The sequence below is a fragment of the Nicotiana attenuata genome, unplaced genomic scaffold, assembly GCF_001879085.1.
Source record: "Nicotiana attenuata strain UT unplaced genomic scaffold, NIATTr2, whole genome shotgun sequence".
NCBI lineage: Eukaryota > Viridiplantae > Streptophyta > Magnoliopsida > Solanales > Solanaceae > Nicotiana > Nicotiana attenuata.
Window position 1 is genome coordinate 314,070 of NW_017670243.1, and position 20,455 is coordinate 334,524.

The 20,455-nt window shown below is 38.7% G+C and overlaps 1 long non-coding RNA gene across 7 annotated transcripts in view; it reads left to right on the forward strand.

Moving 5' to 3' along the window:
• The first annotated feature begins 1,062 nt into the window (after positions 1–1,062).
• The window catches only part of LOC109236555, a 36,378-nt gene continuing 16,985 nt past the window's right edge, over positions 1,063–20,455 (forward strand). For 3 of the 7 annotated variants that reach the window (XR_002069510.1, XR_002069508.1, XR_002069509.1), the window contains exons 1-2: positions 1,446–1,714; positions 12,707–12,798. This is a non-coding gene — a long non-coding RNA (uncharacterized LOC109236555). The other 4 variants (XR_002069511.1, XR_002069512.1, XR_002069513.1 and 1 more) reach the window with 4 other exon arrangements.

Sequence of the window (20,455 nt, forward strand, 5' to 3'; positions counted from 1 at the left end):
CTACATATAAGCAATAGAAATTCACTGTATTTTTTTCTATTGAGTCTACTGCTACTACTACTATACCTACTGTGCCTTGAGATCATATGGAGAGGGAATTAGGTGTTAAGTCATGATCACCTTTTTAATTCTCCTTCTCTCTTGACTTTTACCTGCTATGGTTTTTAAATTGGGTAAACTTCAGTCAAAACGGAAGAAAAAAGTGAATTTATCAGAAAAAGATAAAATATTTAAAATATATGTATTTAAGTCAAAAGTTAAAGACACTTGGTCGTTAACTTCGAGTTCCAATTCCAAAAGTTAAGGACACTTGGTCACTTAGAATTACAAGTTTAAAAGTTAAAGACACTTGGTCATGAACTTAGACTAACAAGCTCAAAAGTTAAGGACAATAGGTCCCGAACTTACAGTTACAAGTTCAAAAGTTAAGGACAATAGGTCCTGCAGTCCTGAACATAGACTAACAAGCTCAAAAGTTAAGGACAATAGGTCCTGAACTTAGACTAACAAGCTCAAAAGTTAAGGACAATAGGTCCTGAATTTAGATTAACAGCTCAAAAGTTAAGGACACTTGGTCTTGAACTTGCAGTTACAAGTTCAAAAGTTAAGGACACTTGGTCGTGAACTTAGACTAACAAGCTCAAAAGTTAAGGACAAGTAGTCCTTAACTTAGAGTTACAAGCACAGAACTTAAGGACAGGTGGTCCTGAACTTCGAGTTCCAAGTTGAAAAGTTAAGGACATGTAGTCCTGAAATCCTGAACTTAGAGTTGCAAATTTAAAAAAAAGTTAAGGACATGTAGTCCTAAGTCCTGAACTTAGAGTTGCAAGTTTAAAAGTTAAGGACACTTGGTCGTGAACTTTATGAGCAGAAGGGTGTTTTCGTCGGAGCAGGTAAAGTTTATTAAAGAAATGATTAAACACTAAAGATATTTTAATAAGTAGCTTAAAAATAAATACATATATTATTAGTGGCTAACTATGCACTTTACCCAATAATCACCGGTTGGGCTGCTTGAAACAAACAGCAGCAGTCCCTAGAGAATCAAAAGGAAACCTCAAACCGGTTTCCTGAATCAAAATACCCAAACCAAATCTGGCGGGGCACCTCTCACCCCACCCCGCCCCAGTTTCTCAAGCCCCTGCCCCACTCTCTACTCCGGGTTGACGCACATATTTTTCATCCCCTCTCTATTCATTGTTATCTCCTCTCTTTCCGTCTCCATGAACTTATCTGGTAGGTATTTATTCCCGTTTCACTTTCTGCTGAAAAAGCCATTGAAATGACTTATTTTTCTTTCAATTCTCAGTGCATCTTCATTCATCTTCTCCTCAAATTGTCCGAGTAGCTTTTCGATCACTCACAACACTATGAAATTGCAATTTTTTTTGGCCATTAATGGCGGTGGTTCATTCACCTCTTTTCTGTTTTGTTTCTAAGTAATATAGAAAAAATCTTTTTTTAGTATCATATGCTAAACGCAATTTTCACCTTTGCTTATACACTGACTACGTTTTGCGAGACTTTTGCTATACATTTCATGTTCTCTTTTCACCATAGGAGTATAATTTAGTTCAACTTGCTGATCGGAATCGTTTTTTTCGTTTTGCTTTTTCAATTTTCTTCTGGAACTTTTCTCAGATCATAAGTTTTTAGAAGATACAATATGTAATCACTCCCAGCATTGCGGAAATGCCGTTGCTTCGTTTTTCAGGTGCGTAATGCTGTTTCTACATATTTATTGCATATTTAAATTAAATATATGTTTCAATTAGTTTCTTCTTTCTTCTTTGCAATTTATTTTGGTTCACAAAGCTTTTCCTTGCCGAGTTATTGGAGTTTCGTTTCTTTACGAGGTCCATAAGCATCTTATGTTGGTTTTAGTGTCACATTTGATGTACTGTTGCTAATTTATTTCGCTTTAATATTTCATGATAGAAAGAATCACTTTAATGTTTCTCGGTCGAATCTGTGGTGGCTCCATATTTGTTATTGCATGTACCCTTTTTTTTTTTTTTGGGTTTCTGCTGCATTTTTTCTTTTGTGGCACTAATTCATCACAAGAAATAGATACTAGTAGTAACTTTTACCTTATGGCATGTGAAATATGCTTCCTCCCTGTGTGATATGCTCTTAGTGCCGCTGTCTTATGGCTTCTCCTGGGAACTGTGTTATGATCTGCATTACGTTTTGCCTTCCTGTTAATGTTGTCATAAATCTTGGTGTTATTGATCTAAAGTGTATCCATGCTAAAATACAGACCATTTTACCAGTATAATGGCCTACGGTAGAAGTTGAACTGAAATACCACTTGGCAATCTAAATAAAATCTAGTAACACCATGTTAATTTTTACCCATTACTCTAGGAAAATAATGTTCAACATTAACTAGCTTTGTTCCTCTAGAATTGTTTAGAGATCATATTCAAAGCGATTTTCCTCGTGAAATGGCTTGGCTACCTAACCTACCTTTTTGTATTTAAACGCATGCACTAACATAAGTTAAGGATTTTTGAAAGAAAATTAGGGTTTTCATTTTACAGTTCGAGGAGAGACCAATAACTCATATTCCCTCCGTTCTAATTTATCTTATCCTATTTTCTTTTTAGCCATTCCAAAAAGACCGACCTCTTTCTAAATTAAATATGACTTCTCATTTTGCCCTTTCTAAAAAGCTTTTGTAGCCACAAAAATTTTCCGGCATATTTAAGATCAAAAGTTTCAAAGTATTATAGCCACAGAAATGTTATGACATATTAACGATCGAAAGTTTCAAAAATCTTCTTTTCTTTCTTAAATTATGTGGTTGAGAAGGAGGAAGTATTTGACACGAGCCTACGAAAACAGAAGTGAATGGTTGAGGAGTATATGGGAGAATTGAAGGGGCAAATGAAAAAGTCTAAACAGAGTAAAGTATTTAGAATGCAATATAAGTTATGATCCAAAAAGTCTAAGTTTTTAATGCTAATTATAAAAACATAAGTTATGGATCCATGTGGGATGCATATGGATGGGCTAATAGGAGAAGGAAGAGATAGATAGAGTGGGGTGAGATGAGTGAATGCCTCAAGTGTACCATTATCAAGGTGGGTTAAAGGATAGATGTATGATTAGTGTGCATGCAAGAAATAAAAATGAAAAAAATACCAGAGTTAATTATCATAAGTGTGTGAAAACATAAGAGTGAGAAGTGAAATGATATGCTTAGGAGGAGATAAGAAGGGATTGTGGTGTTATAAGACATGTCGATGTTGAAGTTTCGAGAGGTGAGGAAGGAGATTCCACAATTTTTGTAATCTTTGAGAGAGTGGATAGTTCATTCGAGTGAGATTGATGGGTTGGCAAGTGAGGGGTCAAAATGGAGTTTTGAGAGGAGATCTCATTGGTGATGCTAGGATGGGGTAATGTGAGATAAATCGGATAAGACTCCCGGAGGAAAGAGAGGAATGTGAGGCCATCATGTAAATTCCAACATAGGCAAAAATAGTAGGTGATTATTCTCCTATACATGTGCTAGGCCATCATGTAAATTCCAACATAGGCAAAAATAGTAGGTGATTATTCTCCTATACATGTGCTTATAGGAGATGACGGAATGGCAGTTACCTGATGGATTAGTCGAGTGCATGCGAGCTGGCTCGAACATTAACGTTTTAAAAGGAAAGAAAGAGGTGGTATGCCATTCCTTTGGGCAATGGGAAATTCACGATGTAATCAACTCTCTCCCATTTGTTTTCCCATGGCAGCTGTTAAATTTATCTGGTCCACAACTGAAGAGTCAATCAAGGCTCGACAAGTTTCTCATCCAACCATCTGGGACTGGGAGGGGATGTTGCTAATATTTATCCAGATTGCTTCTTCTCTGCTAATATTAAACCCTATACTGATTTTGTAGATTGTAGCAGAATAAGGAGTACCCTTCCTAACAATTAGAAGCGGTCAGTGCTGGATGGTGGAGGGAGTACCATATCCAAAGGGCTCCTCTTTTTGTCTGGCGAAGAAGTTGAAGCGGCTAAGAAATTATTTAAGGTGGACTGGAGAAGTACTTTAGAGGATAAAAATATAACAAGGGTACTGAGGAATGAATTTGGAAATTGGAGAGGAAAGAGAGAGGGGGCTTCATTAAGAGGGAAAAATTAGGAAGTATGGGGTAAAAGAGTAATTAGCTAACATGACAGTCACCTAAGCATTAAATGGAGATAAAATTTGAAGATGAAGAAGGGTGATTATTCTTTTTATCTGTTAGCAATTGCTAGTCGGAGGAGGAATTTATGGACACAATAAAGGTGAAATAGGTAGAATATGGAGAAAAAGGAAGTAAGGGGAGTTATTGAGTGAAGATAATGTCGACATAAAACTCTAAATTAAAGAGAGTGGATTTTAGCAACATAGGGAGAGAAGAGGCAATCAGTTGGAGGGGGAGTTCCTACTGTTGGACGTTTGGGGGGATGTTGTTACTGTTCATGGAAGTGCTCATCAAAGCTACAAATAGAGTTGTGATCGGGGGTTATCTAAGATCCTTGTAGCTAGCATGGAAGGCTAGACCAATGAACGGATGTTTCATCTTCTTTTGCGGACAATACTCTTGCATATTATTACCCGAGGCGCATCAACTCCGCTACTTGAAAAGCACATAACTATCTAGGTAGCTTTGAGTCTGAAGATAGACATGAAAGAGTGTGAGATAAGTCTAGTGGTTAAGGAAGATAACACAGAGCAACCAAATGAGATCCTATTGTGTGGTTGATTCCCCTTTTGTCGACTAAATGCAGCTTATTATCTAGTTCTTATACGCTTTCCACAATGTAAATGGTAAAGTTACATGGGTATTGCTTGGTATTCTTTCTACTTATCTTTATAGGATTGGATCTTTGATTTGTTGTGCTATTTTTTCTTTTTCATTGGACAGTTCTTTTTGGTCCTGATTATGTTGAACTGTGATATTTTTCCATCGTTAAACGTAGTATTATCTTGAAATGGATTTTTACCATACATTTGGTGCCTGGGCTGTATTAGCATTTTGGTAAATGACAAGGCAGTTAGTACTTAGTTCTATTTGAGCTGGTCTGGATTTCATTCCATATATAGTCCTGGATGTGATGGAAATCTTTAATTAGTGCATTCGTTTAATCATATCCTTGAATAAAGTGCATCATATGATTATACAGGTTCCTAGTGATTTTAATTGAATAATTCCTCTGTCTAGAGTACAACGGCTAAAGTACCTAATTTTTTTTGTGGATTTAAACATAGATTCTTCAAGTTTTTGAAATGGAATTTACATAGTTGGAAACTGCATAAAAGGTACTATAGGTCACAAAAGTTAATAATTCAATATATTTGAAAGGTTTTTTAAAAAAGGGGGTTGTGGTCAAAGAACTCCCAAAATAGTAAAAGTGGCCTTTTTCCCCCAAAAAAAGAAAAAGAAAAATGTGATAGTGGAAGTAATAGGTTTTAGAGGGATAGAAGAAATAAATTAGATACATTTTTTAGTTTTTACTGATATAATTCAGTTACAGTCATGCAACACAAAATGACTTTTTACCACATCTTCAATACAATAGATTTCATGTCTTAACTGTGAAATATGATTCAAGAATAAACAAAATGGTTATGATAGCCATCAAGATGACAAGATCATAATGCTATTGCTATACATTGTTTGTTTCTATGCTTTTGAACAAATGAGCGTGCATCAATGCATGGGCCGAGCTAGGGTGGCGGAAGGGGGTTCCCTACGCTGGAAAATTACACTGCATATATATGGTCAAATTTTTTATGTAAATATATTAGGTGTTGAATCCCCTTGGCCTCTCTGCATGTCTACTTTTTTGTTTTTTGAATTCCCTTGGCGGAAATCCTAGCTTCGCCACTTGTATTCGTACTCTCTTACCAACATATCACCATTATACATTTTCTTTTCTCTTTCTTTTCTTTTTGTAGAGTATATCTGCCTCTATTTGTTTGAATCTGTGCCTCTTATATCAAGATGGTTCAAGTCCCAACTCCTCCCCAATTGTACTTCACTCCCCTTTTTTTTTTTCTGCCAATCTCCTTGTGGAAAAGGAGAGCTCGTTCACAATAAGCGTCAAGTTTTGGGAAGTAATAAGCTGGGCTAGCTTACGGTCTCTGGTTCACCTACCTTGAGTAATGCCAATTTTTTTGGAATGGTTGAAGTGGGTTAAAACATATATAAAAGTTTAAAAAAATTTCTGAAGCTCATACTAAATTGTAATGGCGCCTTAAATTGAAACTTAAGGCAGTACAAATGAAGTTCAGGAATAAGGTTACTACGCTATTTCCTTGCCTGTCCCGCTAATAGAATAACATATTAATGTTATGGTCATAACAGTGCATGCTAGTATATGTACCTTTCTGTAGTTTTATTTACTTTAGACCCTCTAAATAAGATTGCACATTTGTTATGTTGCTAAAATTCTCATGATGACCTAAAAATTTTCATGATGACCTTCAATTAAACCATGATAGAACTGAAAATGAAGGATTCAAGGGGCTTAACTTAGCTTACTGTATATAACTAAAAAAGGACAATTTGAAAGAACCTCAATATTGGCATCTCCAAGAGAGAACCATGCCATCTTACTGAAATATGGTGTATAGATCCTTGCTCTGTACAAGGGCTATCCTTGTCCTGCCTGTCAGGGAATTCTTAATCTTGTTGCTACATTGATGTAAAGTGTTATTTAGTTGAGATACTGCAGTAACACTAGATGGTCCATTCTTTTTCCTTGAGTCGTGTCAGTTTCCTCTGAATTTGTTCGATTCTGCATCTTTATGAACCTTACTAAACTAGCTGTCTTCATTTTTATCCAAGTGCTAAGCCAATATGAAACCTTATCTATGCCTCTTTTGTTTCTATTAGTCTTGAACTGAGAATCTTTGACTAAAGAGATTATTTAATTATGTTTTGTATTCTCGGCGTTTGAAATTGCTGCTGCTGCCATTATTGAGCTTTGGTTGAAATAAGTTTTCCAACCACTTTTGGTATTGGCATTGTAAAAGATGCTCGATCGTGCTGATTATTCCATTAAAAACTAAGAAGAAACTTCTCCGTTTTGTTTATTTTACACAATTTTCTGGAATTTCCCGAGCAGGTGGGATCATATTCTTTGGTAACATTGCATGCTTGCAGTTTTACTGTTTGAAGAGAAATTCAAATTTCTAGTTTTAATTCCTTTACCTTGTCAATATGTAGTACCTGTACACACTAAACTTTGATAAGCTTCTCAGGTGGAAGAAAAGATTTCTTAGCAAAATGTCTTGAAATTTTTCTCTCTTGAAAATGAGCTCTGACTTGGGACTCGTGGCACCTCAATCTCTTTCTTTCTGGTCTCCTCCTTGCGGTGAGTCCTCTCTCCGGTCTCTATGGGGAGAAAATCCTTTTTCATTTCAGGTGACAAATCTTTTGAGCTCGTTGAAGATTGCGAAGGAACTGACAGATGGTTCGTATGGATAGAACGTGGCCGACGATTCACAAGCCAGATCCAGACAGACTAGGATAATTTGAGATGGGTCTGTGATCAAATGCAGCAAGCATCGCATGGTTATGGTAATCTATACAGAAGATGGGGGAGGAAGATTCAAGCATACGTCTATAGAGTATACCAAAACTACAACAGCTATGGCAGGTATCTAAGAATTGAAGTTTGGGTAGGGGAAAGGAAAAGGGCAATTATCATCCCAGAGGTGGTCCATAACAAAGGCTGGGGAGATATATCAGAGAAAATCTTACACTTTCTCGGGGAAGCATCAAATTACAAATTCAAGAAATTCACGGATTTGCAAAAGAAACCTTTCAAAGCTGCTGCTGAAATATCGAGATGGCCTTTACAGCAGGTGGAAGATAGAACCTCAGGTGGAACAAAAGATTTCTTAGCAAAATGTCTAGTCGGCTGCTTCAACGACCCATTCAATTCAAGCCCCAATCCATAAGTTATACAGAAATGGTTCCTCACAAGGTGGAAAGTGACGGCTGGCCTCAGAATCACCTCGATTGCGCACAACAAATTCCTATTTGAATTGCCCTCAAAACAAGAAGCTGCTAGAGTCAAAGCGGGGGATTGGTACTGGAACGGTAGACGGCTATCCCCCGAATGGTGGTCGCCGGAATACGGGTCGTCACCGATGTAAAATAAAGCTGGGGAAAGGTGGGTCAAAGCTTTTGGCATCCCTTTACACGGCTGGACAACAGACTCTTTTCGTCAAATTGGTGAGCTCTGTGGAGGCTATGTTGATGTAGATGAAGATAGTAAAAACAGAACACACTTTTACTGGGCAAGAATTTGTGTTCAAAACAAAATAAAAGTCGCTCACAAGGAGTTGGATCTGGTGTTAGATGGAAAGAGATTTAAAATCTCAATTTTGGATGATCAACTTACAAGAATCGTGGTGGAGGGTGAAGAAAAAACTGCTCAATTAAAAGGGAAAAGGGTGGAACTACCGCCGGCGGCAGCCTTTTCAAGCCAATCGAAGACGTTACTGGAGAAACCAATGGTTATTAACCCATCAGTTAATAACCCATCAATTTATTCAAAGCAGCATAGGAGTCCGTGCCCCTTTAATTCAAATGGGGTTCACATGATCTCTTTGGATTTCACGCCGAGTCGGCCAACCCTAATTAAAAAAGCAAAGTGTGGCTTAGAGGGTTCAAACAGGTTGGGCCACAAAATGGACCAAGTCTATTACAGAAGAGGCCCAAAACCCAAATTAAAATCAAAAGGGAAATAACGAGCAATTGGGCCCCTTCTGGACCCAAGTTTGAAAACATGTGGTTTCAAGTTGAAGGCTTCATAAACAAAGTTGAAGAATGGTGGAACAACTACACTATTAGGGGCAGCCCCGACTTCATACTGGTGCAAAAATTGAGAAGGCTGAAAAAAGACATCTCAGAATGGAACAGAACTACCTTTGGCCAATTGGAAGCTCAAAGAAATATTCCCTCCGGTTCACAATAAGTGTCCAATTTGCTTTTAGCACGCCCATTAAGAAAATACTAAATTCTATACAAAAATACCTACTATGACTAAACTACCGCTAATTAAACATTTAATGTGAGGAGTAAGAAAACTTTTTAGGGATATGTACATATGGGTTATTTTGTAAAAACAATTGAATTCTTTCTTGATTACATAACTGGACACTTATTTTGAACCCAAATGAAAAAGCAAATTGGACACTTATTGTGAACCGGAGGGAGTAAGCTTCTGGAAGAGCTAACTATCCTGGAACAAATTTCAGAAAATAGACTCTTGACTCAGACCGAAAAGGAACAATAAATGCACATAAAGCTCGATTTAAAAAAGTTAGCAAAGGCGGAGGAGGTGTCATGGAGACAAAAATCAAGGTGCTTGCGGCTCAAGGAAGGAGACATGAATACAAAGTTTTTCCAAAAAATGGCCAACTCTCATAGGAGAAACAATTGTATTGACAAGTTATTGATTGGGAATGATTTAACTGAAGACAGTGATGAAATCAAAGATGAAATCTTAAGATTCTATCAGGACTTATACATTGAGAATGAGCAATGGAGGCCTTCAGTGACCTTTGAAGGATTGGCCAGCTTATCACCAGCTGGAAAAGTATGGCTTGAAAGACCTTTTGAGGAGGAAGAAGTACTGGCAGCAATTAATTCCTGCGCACCTGATAAAAGCCCAGGTCCAGATGGTTTCACAATGGCCTTATACCAGCAATCATGGCCATTCATCAAAGCTGAAATTATGGGGGCTCTTTCCCACTTCCATCAACATTGCTTCATGGTTAGATCATGCAATGCCTCTTTCATCGCTCTCATTCCTAGAAGAAAGGTGCAATAGAACTCAGAGACTTTAGACCAATAAGTCTCATTGGAAGCATTTACAAAGTTGTTGCCAAAACTTTAGCCGAGAGACTGAAGACAGTAATTTGGAAGCTAGTTTCGGGCGAGCAAAGTGCTTTCTTGAAGAATAGACAAATCACAGATGCCTCTCTAGTAGCTAATGAAATGTTAGATGAGAGGCTGAAAAGAGGGATCCCCGAAATTCTTTGCAAGCTAGATGTTGATAAGGCTTTTGACAAAGTTAACTGGTCATACCTTCTTTCAATGTTGAAAGCTATGGTTTGGGGACAGATAGGTCAGATAGATCAAATTCAGCATCACTTCAGTCAAGTACTCTGTTTTAGTGAACAGATCTCCAGTGGGCTTTTTCTCTCCTCAAAAAGGAATAAGACAAGGTGACCCTCTGTCACCTTTCTTATTCATCCTAGCTATGGAGGGCCTGAGTAAAATGCTAGATAAAGCAAAACAAATGCAATGGATTGATGGGTTCAGGGTTGGAAATAATTCAGACACATCAGTCACAGTCACTTACTTACTTTACGCAGATGACACCTTAATCTTTTGTGGGGCAGAGAGATCTCAGATGCAATTCCTCAACCTGACACTACTCCTATTCGAAGCTATCTCAGGATTGCACATCAATATGTTGAAGAGCATGATTTACCCGGTGAATGAAGTTCCAAATCTGGAGGAGCTGGCTAATCTAATGGGCTGCAGTATTGTCTCCCTTCCTACAACCTACTTAGGACTCCCTCTAGGAGCTAAGTACAAGGCAACAGAGATATGGAATGGTGTAATTGAGAGAGTGGAGAAAAAATTGGCAACATGGAAAATGCAGTATCTTTCTATGGGTGGTCGACTGACTCTAATCAGCAGTGTTATAGATAGTATCCCCAACTACATTATGTCCCTTTTCCCATGCCAAACAAGGTGCAGAAACAATTGGACAAAATTAGGAGATCATTCCTATGGGAAGGAAATAGTGAAGGCCACAAATTCCATCTAGTGAAGTGGCCAAAAGTGATCATGCCAAAAAATCAAGGTGGTCTGGGAATCAGAGATTTGGCCAAGCATAACAAGAGTCTGCTCATGAAGTGGTGGTGGAGATATGCTCAAGAATCAACAAGCATATGGAAAGAGGTAGTTAATGCAAAATATGGGGTGCAAAACAGGTGGTGCACCAAACAAAATAGAGCCCCACATGGAGTAGGCCTGTGGAAGCATATCAACAACCTACAAGAAGCGTTCTTTCAAGAAGTGTCCTATAAGGCTGGGAATGGCAACAACATTAAAATATGGAAGGATAGATGGCTCAACAACCAAGCTTTAAAAGACTCTCATCCCGACCTATACCAGATTGCCTCAGACACCAACTCTTCTATAGCCCAAAATAGAGCAGGGAACACCTAGGATCTTCACTTCAGAAGAAATATGCAGGATTGGGAACTAAACCAGCTACTTGATCTTTACAGAACTCTTGAAGAAGCCAAAGGGGACTCTCAAGTCCCAGACAGCTTAAGGTGGGGTAACTCTGTAAGAGGTAACTACACTGTAAAGGCCGGTTATAGCAAACTAAGTGCATCTAATGACATGATTGAGCTTTGGCCATGGAAGCTGATTTGGAAGACAAGGATGCCCACAAAAGTCAAGTGTTTCTCCTGGACAGCCCTCTATGAAGCTATTTTGACCCAGGACAACCTTAGCAGAAGGAATTTTCAGTTGGCAAATAGGTGCTACATGTGCAAGCTCAACTCTGAGTCGGTTAATCACTTGTTTCTACACCGTGCTGTGGCATCAGACCTTTGGAACATGTTCTTAGCACTTTTTGGCTTCAACTGGGCAGTGCCACAGAACATGAGGGATGCAGTTCTTAGCTGGAGCCTATGGGAAGTTGATAGATCCATCAAAAAGATCTGGCAAATGATCCCATTCTGTATTTTTTGGTGTCTATGGACAGAGAGGAATCGTAGATGTTTTGATGGCATTTCAACTTCCAACGGACACTTGAAGTCTAAATGTCTAATTAATCTTTTTAGTTGGAGTAATCTCTCCCCTGTAAATGATATCATCCCCCTCTTAGACTTCATTAGCTCTCTCTCAATGGTTTAGTAACCACTGATTTTTGCCCTCGGTTAACTTAGGTTCTAGAATAGTTTTTTGTCCTAACGAGTTAACCAAGCTCTCTATTGTAATCTCTTGCATCTTATTGATGCCTTTAATACAATACATTACTTCATAAAAAAAACTAAACTTTGATAAGCTCCGTGAAGTTTTTGCTTTTTTTTCCAATTCCCTAGTCTTATTCACTACTCAATATTCCTTCATTCACGTTCATGTAAACTACATCCAGATAGCAGTTGAATAGTCTTTTGTGGTTAAGACTCTACACCTTTTAGATGACCGTGTTCTGCCTATGTGTATTTCCTGAAGTGATACAGAAGACTTCTGCCTGAGATGAAATTTATGATCAGACAGTTCATGACCTAAGCATGAATGCTTTCTTGTTAATTTAAGTGTGCAATCCCTTGCTGTACAAATAGATAATTTGGTGAGACTTTGTCTTTTGTAGTACAGAAATTGTTGTTGATTGCGCATGCCATTCATGTTGGCTTAGCATTGGGATCCTTGTGATCCAGAAATAACTTGTTTAAGAAGCATTTACTATATTCCTTATTTTAAAAAAAACAAGCACTTACTGTATTTGGCAGCAAAGAATGTAGTACTCAAAATTGTGAAGCATGTTTCATATATTGTTTCCTGATATAATTCTTTCTATACATATTTAGTCTTCAAGCTCAAGATCATTCATTCTGAAATTCCCGGGAAGAGCATTACTAATATGAATTCGTATTGTGTATTTTTCTTTTCCAGTTGAATGCTGAAATTTAACATTGGTTTGTAATGAACTTAGTTTGTCCTTTCTGAAGACTATTGCATGCAAAGCATATTGATGCAACTTTGAGGTATGTCTTAATGTATTAAGTTGCTTAGCTCAGATCTGTACTGTTTGCATGTGGTGTGTTTCTCAAGGAATTTCTATGAGAAGCTACTGTTTTGTAAAACCTTTTCTGCTTACATCTATTCGCTATTGCTCCTGTTTTGAAGTTGTCAACTATTTACAATTATTTCAAAAGTGTCAAATCAATTATAATCCTAGCATATATGTATACACATCATAAGCATCAAGTGTCGAGAAAGATAAAGAACTTAGAGATACTGTGCCAATGTATTCTTTTATTTGTTGTTATTTTGACTTACTTAGCTGGGCTAAGGATTTCCTCACACTTGTCAAACTTGCTGACATTAACCATATGAACGGAAGAATTTTCCTGACATCCCTGGTTCTATACCACTACTACCAGTACTAATTAAAACATAGCTTTCTAAGCACGGGCTGCTTCTTCAACATGAGAACTCAAAACTCTTATGAGTCTGGTTTTCCCGCTAATGCAGCTGTAGCCTGCAGCATGTTCCAGTTAGATGATAGTCAATGATCAAGGTAGTGAGCTACCATTGTGCTTCCAGATGAAGTATATGAATAAGAAATTACCCCAATTCGGTAGTTCCTGATGTGTTATAGTTTTGTTGCTGTGGCTGGCTAAGCTGGAATGTACAGGGGCGTGGGGGTCTTCATTAATGCTTAAACTGTTCGGAGCAAGGGCATTTCCGCTCACTCCATTTGCATCTCTATTTCCATAAACCTGAAGTTCAACACAAAATGTAGAAACAATTTGCTAGAGTTCTAAGTAGAATGGTGAAACTTTTTTACTTGGTATATGAATACGGAAGGAAATAATTGTTCTTGAAGCTCAGTGAAAGCTCTTGGTGATGTACATGGATACCTTCTTATACAATTCCATATTTTCTTGACGAATTAGGTTTACCTTCTTATATAGTTCCATGTTTTCTTGATGGATGAGGTTTCCCTGAAAGGAAAAAAGTTAATTTAGCTTCTTTAATAGTTATCCGTTTTAGAACAAATTGAAAATGGAAGTCACTGCATTTCATGTTGATTGACCTTTCGGTTTAGTTCTTGTATCTCATCAATCAGAACTTCATCCTGTAGAAATGAGAGGTTGAATTAGTTCTTTCTTAGTTCATATAAGATAGTGCACATCTGATGGATCTGGAAGTTCGTACCTTTCTCACACGAACACCACGGAGACTCATTTCCAGTTGGTTCTCCAAGTTCTGTAAATCTTTGACGCCCAGACCAGAAAGCTTTTCACCCATCATTTGTCTATAGTGCATAAAGAAACTGTTAACAAACATGCAACTTCAACAGAAAAATTGATACCTGACTAACTGATTTAGATATACATCCCATTTCTAACAACTGTTGCTTCTCGCTTCTTGGGGTTTTCTTTGACACCATTTGAGATGGGCTTATTATTGGATTTTCACTCCCAACATTGAGTGGTTTCTGAGTTTATCTAGTGTAAACACTTCTACAGAATCCTTCAGTAAATTGCATGATTCACTGCAGTATATTTTGCAAAATGTAGTTAGAAGTCCATGCTAATACTTCTAATCATAAGAGACAAGAGATACTAAGTGCTGCTTGATACTTTAACGCCTTGATGTGAGGGATGATGGTAAAGATGTTGTTAGGATTATGCTCACGGAATGCCTCATCATTTTGATTGGAATACCAGTAACCTCAATAATCTGGGTGTCCTTTCTGTTAGCACTTGCAGATATAACCTTCTTATGGAGGATCTAGAGCGGATATCTCTGTGTCATCTGCTATTTTGAAAACTGAAAATGCTACCAGCTATCTAGTGGCTTTTCCTAGCAAGGTGGCTGATAGTTTAACCCTTTATTTCTTGCATAGCAAAAGCTTTTTTAGGGAAATTGGTGGTTATCCTAGGGATTGCCTAAAGCAATAAAAAACAGAAATGAGAAAAAGGAACGAAACAAGTTAACTTTTTTAACAATAAAAAAGCAAGTCAACTATTTCATTAGCTTAACTATAAACTAAATGAAATGACAACAAACATTTAGAATCAGTCAACTATTAACTAATTCAAATGAAAACTCGACTTCTGGGCTCCAAAATGACGATATAAGTTGAAATGGAAAGGTCTTCAACATATAATTTAGGAGGCAAGGTACTAGTATAGATAGAAATGAGAGGAAAGAAGAGTACAACAACATACAACATACCCAGTGTAGTCCCACAAGTGGGGTCTGGGGAGGGTTGTCTGTACGCAGACCTTACCCCTACCTTTAAGAAGGCACAGATGCCGTTTCCGGTAGACCGTCGGCTCAGGAAAGATAAAGGGAAGGGGCAATAACAAGCAAACTAATCGGAAAGCCGAAGCGAAAATACAAAACTAATACTAGGTAATGATATCAGAAAACCGAAGCGAAGGCAACAAGTAATAACAGAAGTCTTGGAAGACGAAAATACACGAAAGACACTAAATGATGTACTAGAGGCTAGAGCTACTGTAACAAACAAGGACAACGCTCGGCTACCTAACCTTTTACCTTTATTCTCAACCTTTACGCCGTCCTTTTTATGGTCATGTCTTCAGTAAGCTGGAGCAACGCCATATGTTGCCTAATTAACTATTCCCAATACTTCTTTGGCCTGCCTCTACCTCTCTTTTGGCCCTCCAAAGCCAACCTCTCACACCTGCTCACCGGTACATCTGTGTCTCTTCTTTTCACATGCCCGAATCATCTAAGTCTCGCCTCCCGCATCTTATTCTCCACAGGGACCACGCCCACCTTGTCCCGGATAACTTTATTTCTAATTCTATCTAACCTGTATGCCCGCGCATCCATCTCAACATCCTCATTTCAATCACCTTCATCTTCTGGACATGAGACTTCTTGACTGGCCAACACTCCGCCCCATACAACATGATCGGTCTGACCACCGCTCTATAGAACTTATCTTTAAGTTTTGGTGGCACATTCTTATCATACAAAACAGCGGAAGCGAGCCTCCATTTCATCCGTCCCGTCCTAATACGATGTGTGACATCCTCGTTGATCTCCCCATTCCCTTGTATAACTGACCCAAGGTACTTGAAACTTTCTCTCCTAGGATGACTTGTGAATCAAGCCTCACGTCTTCGTCCACTACCTGAGTTGCACCATTGAACTTGCACTCCAAGTACTCTGCTTTGGCTCTGCTCAATTTGAAACCTTTAGACTCCAGGGTCTGCCTCCAAACCTCTAACCTCTCGTTTACACCATCTCGCGTCTCGTATACAATGTCATCTGCAAATAACATGCATCACGGCACCTCCCTTTGAATGTGGTGCGTCAGTGCATCGATCGCCAGGTTGAATAAAAATGGACTGACCCTTGGTGCATGTCACGACCCGGATTTCCCACCCTCGGGAGTCGTGATGGCGCCTACTAATGAGAGCTAGGCAAGCCAACCCTTAATTACCTTTACCATTAACCAATTTACCTCTTTTAGCAATTATCAGCAATAATATAAAAGCAAAGAAATTAAATAATAAGCGGAAGTCTTAAATTATAGAAAATTGAATAGAAATGCGGAAAATTCAACATAAGCCTCTACCCAAGACTGGTGTCACAATACTCACGAACTACTAAGAATACTAAATACAATCGTCTGAAAGAGAACGTAAACTGTTTGTCTCGAATACAATGAGATAACAGACTAAAATAAAGGATAGAGGAGACGTCGGGCCTGCGGACGCCTGCAGAGCTACCTCGATGTCTCGCTGGACTGAAGGCCTACTCCCACACTACTGCTGCTGCTGTCCGAAACCTGGATCTGTGCAAAATAGCACAGAGTGTAGTATCAGCACAACCGACCCCATGTGCTGGTAAGTGCCTAGCCTAACCCCGGCGAAGTAGTGACGAGGCTAGACCGGACTACCACATAAACCTGTGCAGTTATTTATACATATACAGCGGAATCGAACTACAAAGACAAGAAATCAATATGGGAAGGGGGAGCATGCTAAGGGGAAATAACAATTTCAAGTAAAAGTCGTCCAGCAACGAAGGAATTTGCACAACTCAGACATTAATAAAGAGACAGAAAGCAACAAGTGCACGACATCACCCTTCGTGCTTTTACTCTCATCCTCACCAAGCAATGATATAATAAAATGTGCACGGCATCACCCTTCGTGCTTTTACTCTCTTTCCTCACATATAATCAATAGAATTGGCACGGAATGGTACATCGTGCGGTACGGCATCACCCTTCGTGCTTTACTCTCTTTCCTCACCATAAGCAAACAATTGCACGGTATCACCCTTCGTGCTTTACACTATTTCCTCACAATAAACAAACAATGCACGGTATTACCCTTCGTGCTTTAACACTCTTCCTCACCCAAACAACAATCACAAACAAGGGGGCAAGGGAATGAACAAAATAATAAAAGAAATTCCGGCAAGGGTACAACATCAATAATCTCAACGTCCCGGCAAGGGAAAATAATCAATAAACAACAACATCCCGGCAAGGGAACAATTTAGATACTCTTTCTCTTCCTTTCACTTTTATTTCACCTCTCTCTTTACCACTTGAGCCAATGTTCCAAAGTACAAATCAAACCCAATGCCTAATTATAGATTTCCAAGCTTTCTTCCCAAAATCCCAAAAATTGACCCCGGGTCCGCTTGGTCAAAACACAAGGTTCGGACCAAAATCAAATCCCCCATTCACCCACGAGCCCGAATATATAATTTGTTTTCAAATTCGACCCCAAAACGAGGTCTAAATTAAGAAAAATCAAAAAGCCCTAACTCTACCCATTTCCCCCAATTTCTACCCTAAATTACATGTTTTAGGCTTAGGAATTCAATAGATATTGATGGAAAATGAAGAAAACGAGTTGAAATTTACTAACCCAAGAAGTTTTGCTGAAAGAAAGCTTCAATGGACGCCTAAGGACCTTGGAGAAGAAGGAGCTCGTGAAAACTTGTGAAAATCCCGTCACTGTTCTGTTTTGGAATTAAAAATATAACTGGGCGAAATTGCCCTTCGCGTTCGCGACAAGCTGGTCGCGTTCGCGAAGGGTAGCACTGACAGGCCATCGCGATCGCGAGACGAGTATCGCGAACGCGGAGAAGGAAATGCTGGGGTCCGGAAATTTGGTTTATGCGAACGCGTGGAACTTCACGCGAACGCGATGAAGGAATCTAGCAAACTACGCGAACGCGGTCAAATAACACTACGCGATCGCGAAGGGATTGATGCGAACGCGATGAAGGAAAAACATAAAGCTTCGCGAACGCGGAAGAGGCGTCGCGAACGCGAAGAACAAAGGGACCTGCAACTGCTGAAGCCATTTTCTGCAATTTTCCTAAGTCCGAAACCACTCCGAAACACTTCCGAAACACTCCCGAGCCCTCGGGGCTCCTAACCAAACACATGCACTAACTCAACAACATCCTACAAACTTAACCGTGCGATCAAATCGCCAAATAACATCACAAACAACGAATCAAACCTCAAAATCACTAGTTTTTCCTCAAATTTCATTAACTTTCAAATTTAGAACTTAAAGTCCGAAACACGTCAAACGACGCCCGATTTCAACCAAACTTTACAAAAACATCTTAAATCACATATAAGACCTGTACCGGGCGCCGGAACCAAAATACGGACCTGATACCAACACGTTCTAATCAATTTTCATTTCAATTTTCCTTAATAATTTCAGAAAAACAATTTTACTCAAAAATTCATTTCTCGGGCTTGGGACCTCGGAATTCGATTCCGGGCATGCACCTAGGTCCCATATTTTCCTACGGACCCTCCGGGACCGTCAAATCACGGGTCTGGGTCCGTTTACCCAAAATGTTGACCGACGTCAAATTCATTCATTTTAATACCAAAATTTAGCATTTTTCACACAATTTCACATTTAAGCCTTCCGGCTACGCGTCCGGACTGCGCATGCAAAACTAGGCGACTTTAAATGAGGTTTTAAGGCCTCGGAAGCACAGAATGGATAAGAAAACAGGTGATGACCCTTTGGGTCGTCACAGTGCAACCCCATCACAACTGGAAAGTGTTACGAGTCCTCTCCTAATGTCCTCATGTGAGTCTTAGCTCCATCATACATGTCCGTAATAGCACTAATGTATGCAACATGAATATGTCTAGTCTCCAAACATCTCCACAGAACTTCCCTCGGCACTTTAGTAAGCCTTCTCTAAGTCTATGAACACCATATGTAAATCAGAGGAAAGAAGAGTAGGTAATTTTGATTTTTTTTGCTGTTGCTCGGAATGGGTTTTTAGGAATAGGAACGGAGGAGGGAAGAGGTAGTTAAGCTCCTTAACACAATGTTCTGTCCAAAAGTGGGTGAAACAAAGAAAAACAGGACATGCTGTAGTGAAAATTTTGTAGCATTAAAAGAAAGCTCAGGTTATAAATAACTATTAAGGGAATTAGTGGCAATTAATACACATTCTTTTTATATTTCCTCACTCCACCAAATTTGAGACAGAAAAGTAACACTCTGCTCTCCTTTTCTTTCTTTTCTCTACATCATCTCCATTCTTCTCTTTTCCCTTTTCTCAATCCAAAGATCAGTGTTAGATAGTTTAAGTAGAGTAGTGGAGGAAATAATTCGTTTAGCCTAGTTACATTGTTGATGAATTCAATAATATACTGATATTATGGGCAGATTCCCATATGTATCCAAATCCTCGCAAAGAGCATTTGGTCATCAATACTGTTTGAGATACCATATATTCTCTAAAAACAGTACATCCCTTATGTAAATACTGCTTTCTTGCACATGAAGCACAAAGTGACAGGGATTGTCCATTTTCCTCTCAAATTCTTTGTTGTTAGGATAGCTTCTTGTGTTACTATCGGTGTAAAAAGCACGCCTCCCAAATGCTGTAGGGATCCATATTGAAGAGTGAGGGAAGTTACCTTTTCTTTAGCAGTCCATCATAAAATGATTTCATTATGAATACCAACATCTTTTTGGCCTTTCCTGTTTCCAGCTGCCTTTGTCCATAAATGATATTTTTGCTTGTACGGTAATGTAAGCAAACTATTAAGCTGTTTCATCTCCTCCTTCACTCATATGTAGTTTCTATAAAATTCTCCTCGATTGGGACGAGTGTTAGTGTTTGCTGGCTGAAAGTATTGAATATGATCAGAAAACTTAACTCAAAAGAATATGACTACATCGTCTCTATTTCCAGAAATTGATTCTGGTTTCATTACCTCCCTTCTAAATTTGACACTTCCATAGAATCTCTCCACATTTTCACTATATCCTCCATAGAGTTATTCCATATAGCATGGATAATCCGATTGGTCCTAATTATTCCACTTGATCTACATACTTTTTAACTCTGATTGCTCTCCACAATGGTTGATTTCCATGCGAACCCCCAAATCAACTTCCCTAGTTAAGTTCTATGAACATTCTACCTCCCTATCGTGTCCCATAAAAGATTCGTTTATACTTTTCAACCTTTTCCATGATCCCTGGTACATAGTAAGTTGACAGATTTGAAAAATTACTCTTTGATCAATGTGTCTCTCTCCCTTTTAAGTAAGTATTACTTCTATCGTCCTTTTCGTTTCTTTTTGGTTCTCAACATTGTCTTTCATATTGCAGTCTTTGTAAATCGCACTGGTATAGA